The sequence below is a fragment of the Equus caballus genome, chromosome 3 (genome assembly GCF_041296265.1).
Source record: "Equus caballus isolate H_3958 breed thoroughbred chromosome 3, TB-T2T, whole genome shotgun sequence".
Taxonomy (NCBI): Eukaryota; Metazoa; Chordata; class Mammalia; order Perissodactyla; family Equidae; genus Equus; species Equus caballus.
The window spans coordinates 105040114-105052351 of NC_091686.1; the positions used below are offsets into that span (position 1 = coordinate 105040114).

General features: G+C 45.5%; 1 protein-coding gene across 1 annotated transcript in view; it reads left to right on the plus strand.

The window, feature by feature from the left end:
* The first annotated feature begins 2133 nt into the window (after positions 1 to 2133).
* Positions 2134 to 12238, plus strand: part of SEL1L3 (SEL1L family member 3) — a 138871-nt gene continuing 128766 nt past the window's right edge. The window contains exon 1 of the mRNA XM_070262529.1: positions 2134 to 2247. The gene's annotated coding sequence lies outside the window, so the exon portion shown is untranslated. The remainder of the gene's footprint in view (positions 2248 to 12238) is intronic.

Sequence of the window (12238 nt, forward strand, 5' to 3'; positions counted from 1 at the left end):
CTACTCAGCCTCCCCTAATAATAGCTCCTATTTCCTTTCGGAGAATGACCTCTCGTCTTGGCATTCTTGGTTGACTGTAAATCCAGGGGCCCTGTGCATTCCTATCAATGCTAATACCAAGGTTGCAGAACACTCCCCCTGTGCCCGTCACCATCACAGGTTTACCCATTAGCCCTCACCAACCCCCATGGATAGGTGTCCCCGTTTGCAGATGGGGAAGCTGGGGCATAACAAGAATGACTAGCTCAAGGTCACATGGCTAGTAAGTGGCAGAGCCTGGATTCAAATCCAGGCAAGACCTGCTCTTCCCACCTATCTAGACTGCTTTGAAAAGTCAGTGAGCTCATGTTGTCTGACAGTGAGCACAACTCTAACCTGGTCCAATTGTTCTCTTGCTTTCCGAAATGAGAATCGTGAGGATGGTGCACAAGGACAGACAGCACTGTTGCAGTGGATTTTTTCCACCGCCAACATTCTGATGAGATTATTGCAGATCTCCCATTTGCCTGTAATCCTGGAGCTGCCCTCATTGTTTCCCCTTACAGTCTGATTCTCGATTGTTCATTGGATTCTTCAGGCCACCCCACATGCTTCCAGTAAACTCCCTTGGGACTTTAGAGTTCATTTTCATTGCATACCACCAGGAGCCCCAATAGAATCAGAAATTTCAAAAATTACCTTCAACACATGGCATAGACAAAGGGCTTGGGGCTTCATAGCTGTGCCAATGTTTGTGAAAGCCGAAGGAGGTTTGGGTCTGGGGGAAGAAGGTATTTGTGCAAAGAGAGAGAGAGCTCAAGGGAGGTAGGGAGACAGCATGCAAATCAAATGTGTCAGGAGTCCTAGGGTACATATTTTCATCTCAATCACTATGAAAAAAAAATTGGTTCGGGCTGCTATCCGTTCCTTTCTCCTTCTTCCCTTGGATGTGAAGATTGAACGCTTGCAGGGAGCAGACCACCAGCGGTGTCTCGCACGGGGTTCAGACAGACATCAAAGTTAATCCGCTCTCTGATCTAAGCAAAATGGTGACGAGGGTTTCCTGGGACAGCAGCTCCACTAATTATGGCAGTGCAGCCCAGCTGATGTATTTTTAGACTGTTGTGGATTCCCAAGAAGTATCATTACTTTCTGCGGGAAAACAGTCAGACTGGAAGCTTGGGGCTTGGAAGAGAGTGGGACCTAATGCAGGATCCTCTGGACCTGTGCTTTTGAGACTATGAGAGTGAGTAGGGGATATGCTTCCCTGTTTTTATCGGGCACTGTGACTCTGAGTGCCTACTCATCTGTGTAAATATTTCCTATTTAGATCATTTGTCAGGTTTTTCTTTATTGATCAGCTCTTTACACCTAAGAGAGTTCCCCAAATGTCTGTGTTGCCTTATCTGTTACTACACTGTGCACCGCCCAGTTTGAAATAATATCTTTATGACTTCCAGAGCTGGGTGTCTAGACCCAGCCTTTCTGCTGAACTCCACATGTGCCTGGTCCAGCCTGGACGTCTTCAGGTTCAAGACTCACTTGCTCTTGCTCCCTCCTCTTCACTCTCACTGCCACTGGCTTGGTTTGGGTCTTCATCAGCTCTCTCTGGCCATGGCTTTCTAACCAGTCTTACACATGCCATCATCTTCCGTCACTAAACTGCCTCATTCATGGGGAAGCCAAAGTTATCTTCTGAAAACATAGATCTGGTCAATCACTGCTCTTTTCAGAAGGCTTCAATGTCTCCCTGAAGTACGAATTACTCACCCTGGACATTTTGTCAAGAGGTCATTAATGGTCACTGCTGCATCCATGCACCTCCGCTGAGTGAAATAATAGTACTCTGCTGCTAGGTTGCCATGCTCTGTGCCTGTGGCCATAGCTGATTAAATCAGCATGGACATAGGACCCAGAACACAGTCAAAGGTCCAAAATCTCTGTCTAAATGGGGAACGGGCTGACCCAATGAGATTCTCTGCCTCTCGAATTTCAGCTAGAAATCCAGGGAGAGTCAGGAGGTTGGCAGAAGGAGCAGAAGTTGGACAGATGCACAGGACAGGCAGTGGCAGCACAAGGGGAGCTGTGAGTAAGCCGTGGAGATGCGTCAGCAGAAGCCGTGAGAGAAAAGCTCGGCCAAGCAGAGCGGGAGGGAATTGCCTGGGAATAGCAGGAGGCAGAGAATGATGGAGGAGAATTAAAATGAAGATCTACAAATCCCTGCTGCTGAGAAGCACCGAGACACCATGAGCGCTGGGACTGCCTGGGGTTCGTTTCTGCATTCATTGTTTTCCACCATTTTGGGCACTATTCTAAGCGTTAGACAAGATCTCTCCTTCATGAAACTTACGTTCTAGTCAGGGAAGTAAATATAAATAGGTAAAAAAGTAAACCAGGCTCATAGGTATAGAGAACAGATTGGTGGTTGCCAGAGGTAGGGGTGGGGAGTGGGCAAAATGGGTGAAAGGAGTCAAAAGGTGCAAACTTCCAGTTATCCAAAATAAATGTCATGAGGATGTCATGTACTGCATGGCAACTAGTTAATAATACTGTATCACATATTTGAAAGTTGCTAAGAGAGTAAATCTTAAAGTCCTCATCTTGGGGCTGACTCAGTGGCATAGTGGTTAAGTTCACACACTCTGCTTAGGTGGCTAGGGGTTCATGGGTTTGGATCCCAGGTGTGGACCTATATACCACTCATCAAGCCATGTTGTGGTGGCATCCCACATACAAAATAGAGTAAGATTGGCACAGATGTTAAGCTCAAGGCCAATATACCTCAAGCAAAAAGAGGAATATTGGCAACAGATGTTAGCTCAGGGCCAAACTTCCTCACCATAAAAAATTTCTCATCTCAAGAAAAAAAAATTCTATAACTATATATGATGATAGATGTTAACTAGACTTATAGTGATGATCATTTCACAATATATACAAATATTGAATCATTATGTTGGACACCTAAAACTAAGATAATGTTGTATGTAAATTATACCTCAATAAAAAAAATGGGTGTGGGGGCCAGCCCAGTGGCGTAGTGGTTAAGTTCACATGCCCTGCTTTGGTGGCCCGGGCTTTGCGGGTTCAGATCCCAGGTGCAGACCTACACACCACTCATCAAGCCATGATGTGGTGGCATCCCACATACAAAATAGAGGAAGACTGGCACAGATGTTAGCTCAGGGACAATCTTCCTCAAGCAAAAAGAGAAAGATTGGCAACAGATGTTAGCTCAGGGTCAATCTTCCTCATCCAAAAAAGCCCATTTTTTTTTCATTACATAGGAACAGTTGGCAATTTCTTACAAAACTAAACAGACTCTTACCATATGCTCCAGCAATCACACTCCTTGGTACTTACTGAAAGGAGTTGAAAACTTGTGTCCACTCAAAGACCTGCACATGGATGTTTATAGCAGCTTTATTCATAGCTAACAAAACTTGGAAGCAACCAAGACGTCCTTCAGTAGGTGAACAGATAAGCTGTGGTACATCCAGACAATGCAATATCATTCAGTGCTAAAAATAAATGATCTGTCAAGCCATGAAAAGACATAGAGAAACCTTAAGTGCATATTACTAAGTGAAAGAAGCCAACGTGAAAAGGCTACATACTCTATGATTCCAGCTATATGACACTCTGGAAACAGCACAACTATGGAGACAGTAAAAAGATCAGTGGTTGCCAGGGGTGGGGCAGAGGGAGGCATGAATAGGTGGAGTACACAGGATTCTTGGGGCAGTGAAAACACTCTGTGTGATACCATAATGATGGATATCTGTCCTTATACATTTGTCCAAATCCACAGAATGTACGACACCAAGAGTGAACCCTAATGTAAACTCTGGACTTTGCATGGTAATGACGTGTCAATGTAGGTTCATGGTTTGTAACCAATGTACCACACTGGTGGGGGATGGGATGTTGATACTGGGGGAGGCTGTGAAGGTATGGGGGCAGGGGTATATGGGAACTCTCTGTACTTGCTACTCAACTTTGCCGGGAACCTAAAACTTCAAGTATATTAAAAAAAAAAAAATCCATTATAACAAAAAGCTGGAGGATGGAATACTCTAGATTAAAAAAAACTAAAGAGGGCTTCCATAAATGAATGAATAGAGTAATAAGTGCTGGAAAGAAAAGTAGAGCTGGCAAGAGGACTGTGTATGGGAGCAGCTATTTTTACTTAGGCATCAAAGAAGGCGTCTCTGAGAAGGTGATAGAGACCTGAATGAAGAGAAGGGGGAAGCCATGTGAATATTTGCAAGATAAACAGTCCAGATGGAGGGTGGAGGGACCTATGGGCAAATTGCTGAGCCCATAATGTGCTTGTTCTTCAAAGAACGGCAAAGAGGTCGATGTGGCTGGAGAGGAGTGAGCGAAAGAGACAGTGAAAGGAAATTAGGTCAGCGAGGTAGCTGGGCAAGAGCACCATGCAGTGGGCCTCACAGGCCACGAGGACTTAGGGTGTTACTGTGCATGTGATGGGGAGCCATTGGGGGAATCCCGAGCAACCTTCCAATTCCAGTGTCTTCTGGGAAGTCTAGCTGCTCTATGATTTCCATTCTTCCCATAAATTCCTGTCCTCTTACCCATAGAGCCCCATTGTTTCCCATAAAGTCCCTTTGGTCAGATGAGCAGGAATGAGTTTTCCTTCCTGCCAACAAAGTGAGCCAGTCCCCAAAGCCACCATGATTTGACCCTAAGAAATCCCTCAGCTTCCCCTTCTTCCTCTTGCCCCTTTCTCCCAGTGCTCCACTCCAGCAGCCTCATATTTGCCAGGTGCTAGGTGCAGCCTGCCTTTGCTGCCTCTGGGTCTTTGCTCTAACTCTTCCCTCTCTCTAGAAAGACTTTCTCTGGAGAACTTCTTGTCACAGTCCACCTCTCCAAGGACATTCGCAAATCCCACTTCTTCTAGGAAACTTTCCATGATCACTTGACTTGAAATGGACTCTTCTCTCCTTAACTCCTGTTTGGATTATTTTCAGTTGCATAAGTAACTACCCAAAACTTAGTGCTTACAAATTAAAACAATAATTTACTATCTCTTGAAATGCTGTGGGCTTACTAGGCATTCTTCTGCATCACAAGGTGTGGCTGGGTGCTGGCACAGCTGAAGTCAACCGGGGCCTTAACTGGACTGGACCGTCTAAGACGGCTCACTCCCATGGCTGACAGTTGATGCTCAGCTGGGGCTGTCAATGGGGCACCTGTAGATGACAGGTCACAGCATGGCAGCTAGGTTCCTAGAGGGAGCATCCTGAGAAAATCAGGAGGAAGCCACAAGGCTTCTGATGGTTTAGCCTTGGAAGGCACCCAAAGTCATTTCAGCTGCATTCTGTCGTCATGGGCCAGCCCAGTTTTGAGGAGGTAAAAAGGACAAATAGATCCTGGCTCTTAATGGAGGCAGTGTCAAGGAATTTGCAGTTATCTTCAACCCACCACAGCTCTCATGGTGTTGTTTCCACATACTGATTAGAGCGTTTGTCACCTTTTGCCTATATAACAATTATTTAAGTGTCTTTTATCTCACATACTAGATTTTATGCCCCTGAGGAGAGACTACATCTTATTTAACTCAATTCTTTCAAAGTAATAATAACCACAATAATAACAAACATTTATTAAGTGCCTACTATGTGCTTGATCTCATCTATTCAAACACATGATCTCCTCTAGTCTCTACTCTGACAGGGTAGACATTATCCCCATTTTACTGATTGGGAAACCGAGGCACAGAGAGATTCAGCCTTGCCCAAAGCCATATACAGTCATGAGCTGAATAACGACATTTCAGTCAACAACAGACTGTGTATACAACAGTGGTCCCATAAGATTAGCACCGTATAGCCTAGGTGTGTAGTAGGCTTTACCATCTAGGTTTGTGTAAGTACTGTAGGGGAGGAAGAAATTCTCCTCTACCCTCTAGGTTCTTGTGGCTGGTTTAAGAATGAAATTGACCTGAGACAGTTAGAGGGAGAAAAGCAAACAAAAGTTTAATAGCATGTATATAGGGGAGAAGTCCAGGAAAACCAAGTAACTTACCAAAATGGCTGAAGCCCTCACCTTAAGTACCATCCTCAGCTAATGAGAAAAGATGTTGGGGTGGGGAGAGTCAAGAACTTCAAAGGGAAGGAAGGCAATTCACAGGTAGGTGAAAAGGAGCAAATGTTTGGAAAACAAGTGTGTATTTGGCCACACAGAAACAGAAGAACACAGAGGGGAGCCCAACAAACTGTCTACCGTCTAGTTCATGTTACACTAAGGTGATAGCTCACTTCCTGAGACAGGCTTTTTTTTTAAATCTGATTTCTTTTAGGCAGTTAAGCGGGAGGTAACAAGAAAAACTTTCTGAGTCCTTTGTTTCTTAAAAATAATCAGCCTAAAATAGTCCTCATGTTAAAGAGACACATTTGGGGTGGCAAATTTTGTTCCCCTTCAGTACACTCTCTGATGTTCACACGACAAAATTGCCTAACAATGTATTTCTCAGGACGTGTCCCCGTCATTAAGTGATGCATGGCTGTAATTGGTAGGTGGCAGAGCCAGAATTTTGAACCCATTGAAGAGTCTGTCTTCTCATTATCTTTTCCATTGCCATCTCACAATCTTGGCACCAAAGAAATGTGCTCAAGTCAACCTGTGTTGGTGTTACTGAAGTGTCGCTGGGCACAAGAACAAAAGGGAAAGAAGAAGAAAGAATGCAGAACGGAAAGTGAGGGGTGGCACAGAGTTGTCATCAAGTGAGCCAGGTGGCTCCAGTTGACACATGGTCCAGAGGTCCAGTGCTGAGCATCCTCTGTAGCCTGCTGGATAGAGGGCAGAGTGTTTGGGAGCTCAGCAAGGAATGGGAGTATTTATTGGGTCTGAGTGCCTGATTCGAAACTCTTCTCCAAAATTCCTATTTTCTGTCTGCCAAAATAAGTGATGGACTTTACAGTTCATATTCTAGCTCATCTGCCCAGGTCAGGGACCTACCACTCTGAATTTCTCGTCTGCTTCTTCCCAGCTAGAAGTAAGTCTCGATTTACTTCCCATCAGGAACAAGCACCATCTCCCTGCTCAGTGAGATCCTAGTTTTAGAAGATTCTGCCTTTATCCTGGGAATATCTATGTATGTGCACAAAGCCCCTCTCTGTGGAGGAGACACTTAAACCTAAAATAAGTGGGAACTTCATATCCAGGGAGATGGCAAATAAAATGTCAATATTTTTTACATTAAACAACCTCTTATATATCTGTTCTTCTGTGAACGTAATGGCACCGATGGGCCAAAAGTCCAAAAAAACTGCTTCAGTTCCTGTGTTAGTCCGTTCAGGCTGCGGTAACAAAAGCCCACAGCCTGGGTCGGGGGTGGTAGTTTATAAACAACAGACATTTATTTCTCACAGTTCTGGAGTCTGGGAAGTCCAAGATCATGGTGTCAGCGTGGTTGGACATGGGCCCTCTTTCTGGTTCACCGCCTGCACCCTCTCGCTGTGTCCTCACATCGTGGAAGGGGCAAAGGATCATTCTGAAGCCTCTTTTTTTCAAGGCACTAATCCCTTGGTGAGGGCTGCACCCTCATGACTTAAGCACATCCCAAAGGTCCCATCTCCTAATACCATCACCACTGAGGGTTAGGATTTCAACATTTGAGTCTGCGGGGGACACAAACATTCAAACCGTACAGTTCCTCAATGTGAATGTCAACAATTGGTGCAAAAAGTGGAGGCACAGATTGTTTTAGCCTCTTTCCCCTGTGGCCCCCACACTCATAGGGCTGATCATCCCCTGCTCACGTGTGCACCATTCCCAAAGGACATCACCGTGAAATGGTGGCTATGTTCTTGGACATGACAGAGCAAGTGTCTTCAGTACTTCAAGGACACAATTATACAGCTCTATGCACCTTGGGAATTACAAAGACATTCACTGATCAGCCTGGTCAGCTGACATTCTTAATTGTTTACAGTCAATTCTCCTTGCTCCAGGTCCACCCATGAGTCCCTAGAAGGATAAAAGGGTAGATCAGCTTATAAAAACACTGCCTTAAGAACCTAAAAAGTCTGAAATGACAAAACTCTGCCAAACAATGGAGAAATCCATTGAAAATACCAACTACTTGTGTAGTAAGGTCAAGCAAGCATGTCACTAGGCCTTACTGTATCAGAGGCAAAATTATCTAACATGGATGATTGGTCCTACTGAATATTTTGGTTCCTTCAACTCCCTACCACCCACCCCCGTAATCATTCTCCACACAGCAGCCAGGGCTAGCTTTTAGAAATTGAAATCAGATTGTATGAGCCCTTGCTAAAACACCCCAAAGTCTTCCTAATCACTTAGAATAATCTCCAAACATCTGAGCAGATCCTTAGAAGGTTCTAGATCATTTGTCCCTGCCTATCTCTTCTACCTCATCTCCCTCCATTGTCCCATATTAACAGGTCCTGCCATACAAGTTTCCTGTTTGTTCAAGAACACACATCAAGTCTGATCTGTCCTCTGGACCTTTGCACCTGCAGTGCCCTCTGCCTGAAATGCCCAGCTCTTGGCCTGGCTTTCTTTCTTCTTTCAAGTATCAGTTCAAGTACCACTTCCTTGACCACACAGTCTAAAGCAGTCCTCACCCCACTTCGCTCTCCATTGGTGCTCTTATTTTCTTTTCTATAGCACCTTCAACCTAGATACTTACACGTTTATCATAGCCCCTCACTTGAGAGTGTATGTACCATGACGCAGGAACTTGATGGACCTCCCCTGTGTCTCCAGCACCTTCCAGAATACTTGGGACAAGTAGGTACTCAATATTTGTTGAATGACTGAGCATATTAGTTTCTTATATCCTCCAGGCATTTTAGAGACACTGTCGCCTGGGGAAGACACTTGGAAATTTAACCTCTCTTGAGAAGGCAGGGAAAGCCTCGCTTCTCATTAATTATTTAAATACCTACAAAGCCTGGGATTTCAGGAGGATTAAGAATCTTCCTCATTCCACTTGTCACCGCTACATGCTCTCAGGCCTAATCATAGCACCTGTGACTCTTACACCGACGGCTGGTGTCTGGTCTCCCGAGAGCCTTAGTGTAGCAAGAAAGCATCTACAGACTGTTAACACTGGCATCTTTTGAGATTTTAATTATTGGAGTATTTTTTTTCTATCTCATTCATGGTCAGGATTTTGATTAACTTGTAAGTGGGAGCTTTGGCAATTAGAGGAGTTTGGAGGAGGGTGTTTAGGGCTGGTAAGAAATGCCAGGGCCGCCCTTAGCTGCTAGTGCAGGAATTGGCGGTATGCCAGCTGCCTCCCCCATCTTTGCATCCATCTACACCCCATGTGGGAGGATGGGCACGCAGCAGGATTGTTGGCTGCAATGGGTCGTCGGACTTGCTGGGAGCTCTCTGCTTCCCAGATATTTCATTCTGTCTACGGCATCTTTGTGGATGCGGGAGTCTCCAAGTTTTCAGCAGGTTAGGCCAGCAGGCAGCAGCTCACTCTGGTGTTATGTAGTTGGAGCACCTTCTTCTCAGCACTTGGGCTTCCATCCAGGCTGCCTCAGCGCTTCTGAACGACCAAGGTCTGGAAAAGTTCATCCACGGAGCTGGCTTGGCAGAGGCAGGCTGCTCAGCTGAGCAGTGCGGCGGCTCTGACTGCTCTCTCCTCAGGGGTCCCAGGTCCACCCATCGCTTCTCACCTCCTCCTATTCTGGGCTTTCAGAGCCCAGTTCTGCATTTAGATGTAGCTTTGCAGGGAGATAGGTCTGGGTTTGAACCTTTACCAACCTGTTTAACCCTCTGAGCCTCAATTTCTTTATCCGTAAGATGGGGACGAGAACCACAACCTACCTCACAAGTTTTTGAGAGGATTGAATGAGACACTGGGTGCAAAGTGTCTAGAACAGTAAATGTCAGCTGTTATCATTTGGGTTCAAGTTTATGCGTGACACCTTAAGCCAGTTCACCCTCTGGGTCTCAGCTTTCTCACCTATAAATTGAGGATAATGCCTCTGGTAGTTGTGTGATAATGAAACGAGGGTGCAAGATAAATTGTCAAGCATTTTCCAAATGCGGCCTGATTTCATCAGTGAGTCTTTGACTTGCATCTACCTCTGGCCATGAAGTTAAGTTGAATTTCTCACAAAACCCTAAACATGGACATGTTGTCTGCCTTACTCGTGAAAAGAATGTAGAAATATAGAATGGGGCGGGCTATATGCAAACACTGTTGGGAAGTTAAAAAAAAAAGGCAAATAGCATTAAAATGATTATTGCATGAGTGACCAGACTTTCGTCCCTCAGGGGAAAATATTTCCCAATTTGCTTAGAGTAGCAAAAAAGAGGGAAAAAAAAGATTTGATGGTTATTTCAAATCTGTCTCCCCCAGGGAAATTAAATCTGAGTTATGAGGTATTTTTCATGAAGCCAGAGTCTAGCATAAAACTAACAATTAAAAAAACCACTGTGAGATGACCATAAGTGGATTCGGACGGGATTGTCCTTAGCACAGGGATGCGGGAGCACACCGTCATCCCTGCCACAGAACTTCCTCCGACCCCCGCCCTACCCCACATCCTTGGCCTGGTGGGGTCTGGGTGCATCCTTTAGGAGTTATGTCACCTGCCATGTTCCCATCGCCCTGCAGGCAGGGACCTCCCAGTGTTCACAGCTGGTAAACTGACAGGCCTCCTCAGTCTCTGTCACTCCCACCGGCCCTCCTCATCCCCAGCAGGAAGTGGTGCTGCTGTGAGGACCGCAAAGGCAGCGGGGCATTTTTATTCTGAAGTAACAAGTTATTACATGTAAACCATGGTTTCTGTTTTTATTTTTTCAAAAATGACACTGAGTACTTTTCCCAGAAACCTGATTGTTTTTAGCCTCATCTTTGGTCTTCTCTCCTATGGGCAGTTTCAAAGGTCAGGGGCGTTTCTCATTTGAATCTCCCCAGCACCCCTTTCTGAAGCAGAGCCGTCTTCTCTGTAGGGAACCCATGCAAGGGGAGCTCACTTTGCCCATTCGCAGGACCCAGAACTGGCCAATCCTTGTATCCTACACTCTTGGCCATTGTGGCTGGTTCCCATAGGCACATGAGGCAAATCAAGCAAATCAGGAGCTTCCTTGGATCTTTCCTGATATTGCAATTGGCAAAGGCCGTGTCTTTCCCCTGGGGTTGTCAGGCTGGGAGGATTTCAGTCTGAGGCTGCTGGTAGCCATGAGGCCAGGGCCTGCCTGAGAGACAAGAGATCTCTGATAGCATTGTTGGCACTCTGGATCAAGCCCTGCCTGAAGCCACTACAGTAGGGCACTATGTGAACTAATAAATACCCTCCATGTCGCTTTTTTTGAAGGGGGTTTCTGTCACTGTCAACTGCAAACATCTTGATTGATACAGTTAGATTAGCCTCTGTGTTAGGTTTTTTGAAAATTCTTGAAGAATGGCTAAGATGGAATGAATGCGGTGTAAAGAAACGTGAAATAGAGGGGAGCATACAGGTTAAATTTGGAATTTCCTTGAAAAATAATGCCTCCCATTTACTGAACACCTGCGAGTGCCACACATTTTATATACCCCATCTTCTTGGCTTCTCACTGCCATCCTGCAGGTTGTATTATAACCATTTTAGAGAGCAGCAAACTGAGGCTTGGAGGAACTAAGAGACTTGCCAAAGACCACTCAGGGAGGAAGTAGTGGAGCCAGGATTTTGCACTCGAGTTTTTGGTGAAACAACTTCCATCCTATAGATCTAAGACTATTGCTTACTCATTCATTCAGCACTTATTGGACATTAGGTATTTGCCAGGCAGGATGTTAGGCACCGGGGATATGAAATGAATATGATAGCGCACATCCTTCAGCTGCTCAGAGTCCAGTGGGGGAGACCCCCATTAGGGTCATTATTATGGGTTGAATGGTATCCCCCAAAAAGATATCTTGAACTCCTAACCCCTGGTATGTGCAAATGTGAGATTCTTTGGGAATAGGGTCTATGCCCATGTGATCAAGATAAGGCGAGGCCATTAGGGCAGGCCCTAGTCCAGTATGACTGGGTCCTTCTAAGAGGGAAATTTCGACCCCCGGACCCACGGGAAAAGGCCACGTGAAGCTGGAGGCAGAGATTGGAGTGATGCTTCTCCAAGCCAAGGAACACCAAGGATTGTCCTCTGTCACCAGATGCTGGGGGAGAGGCATGGAACAGATTCTCCCTACGAGCTCTCAGAAGGAACCAGCCCGGCCAACACCCTGATGAAGGACTTGCAGCCTCCAGAACTGCGAGAC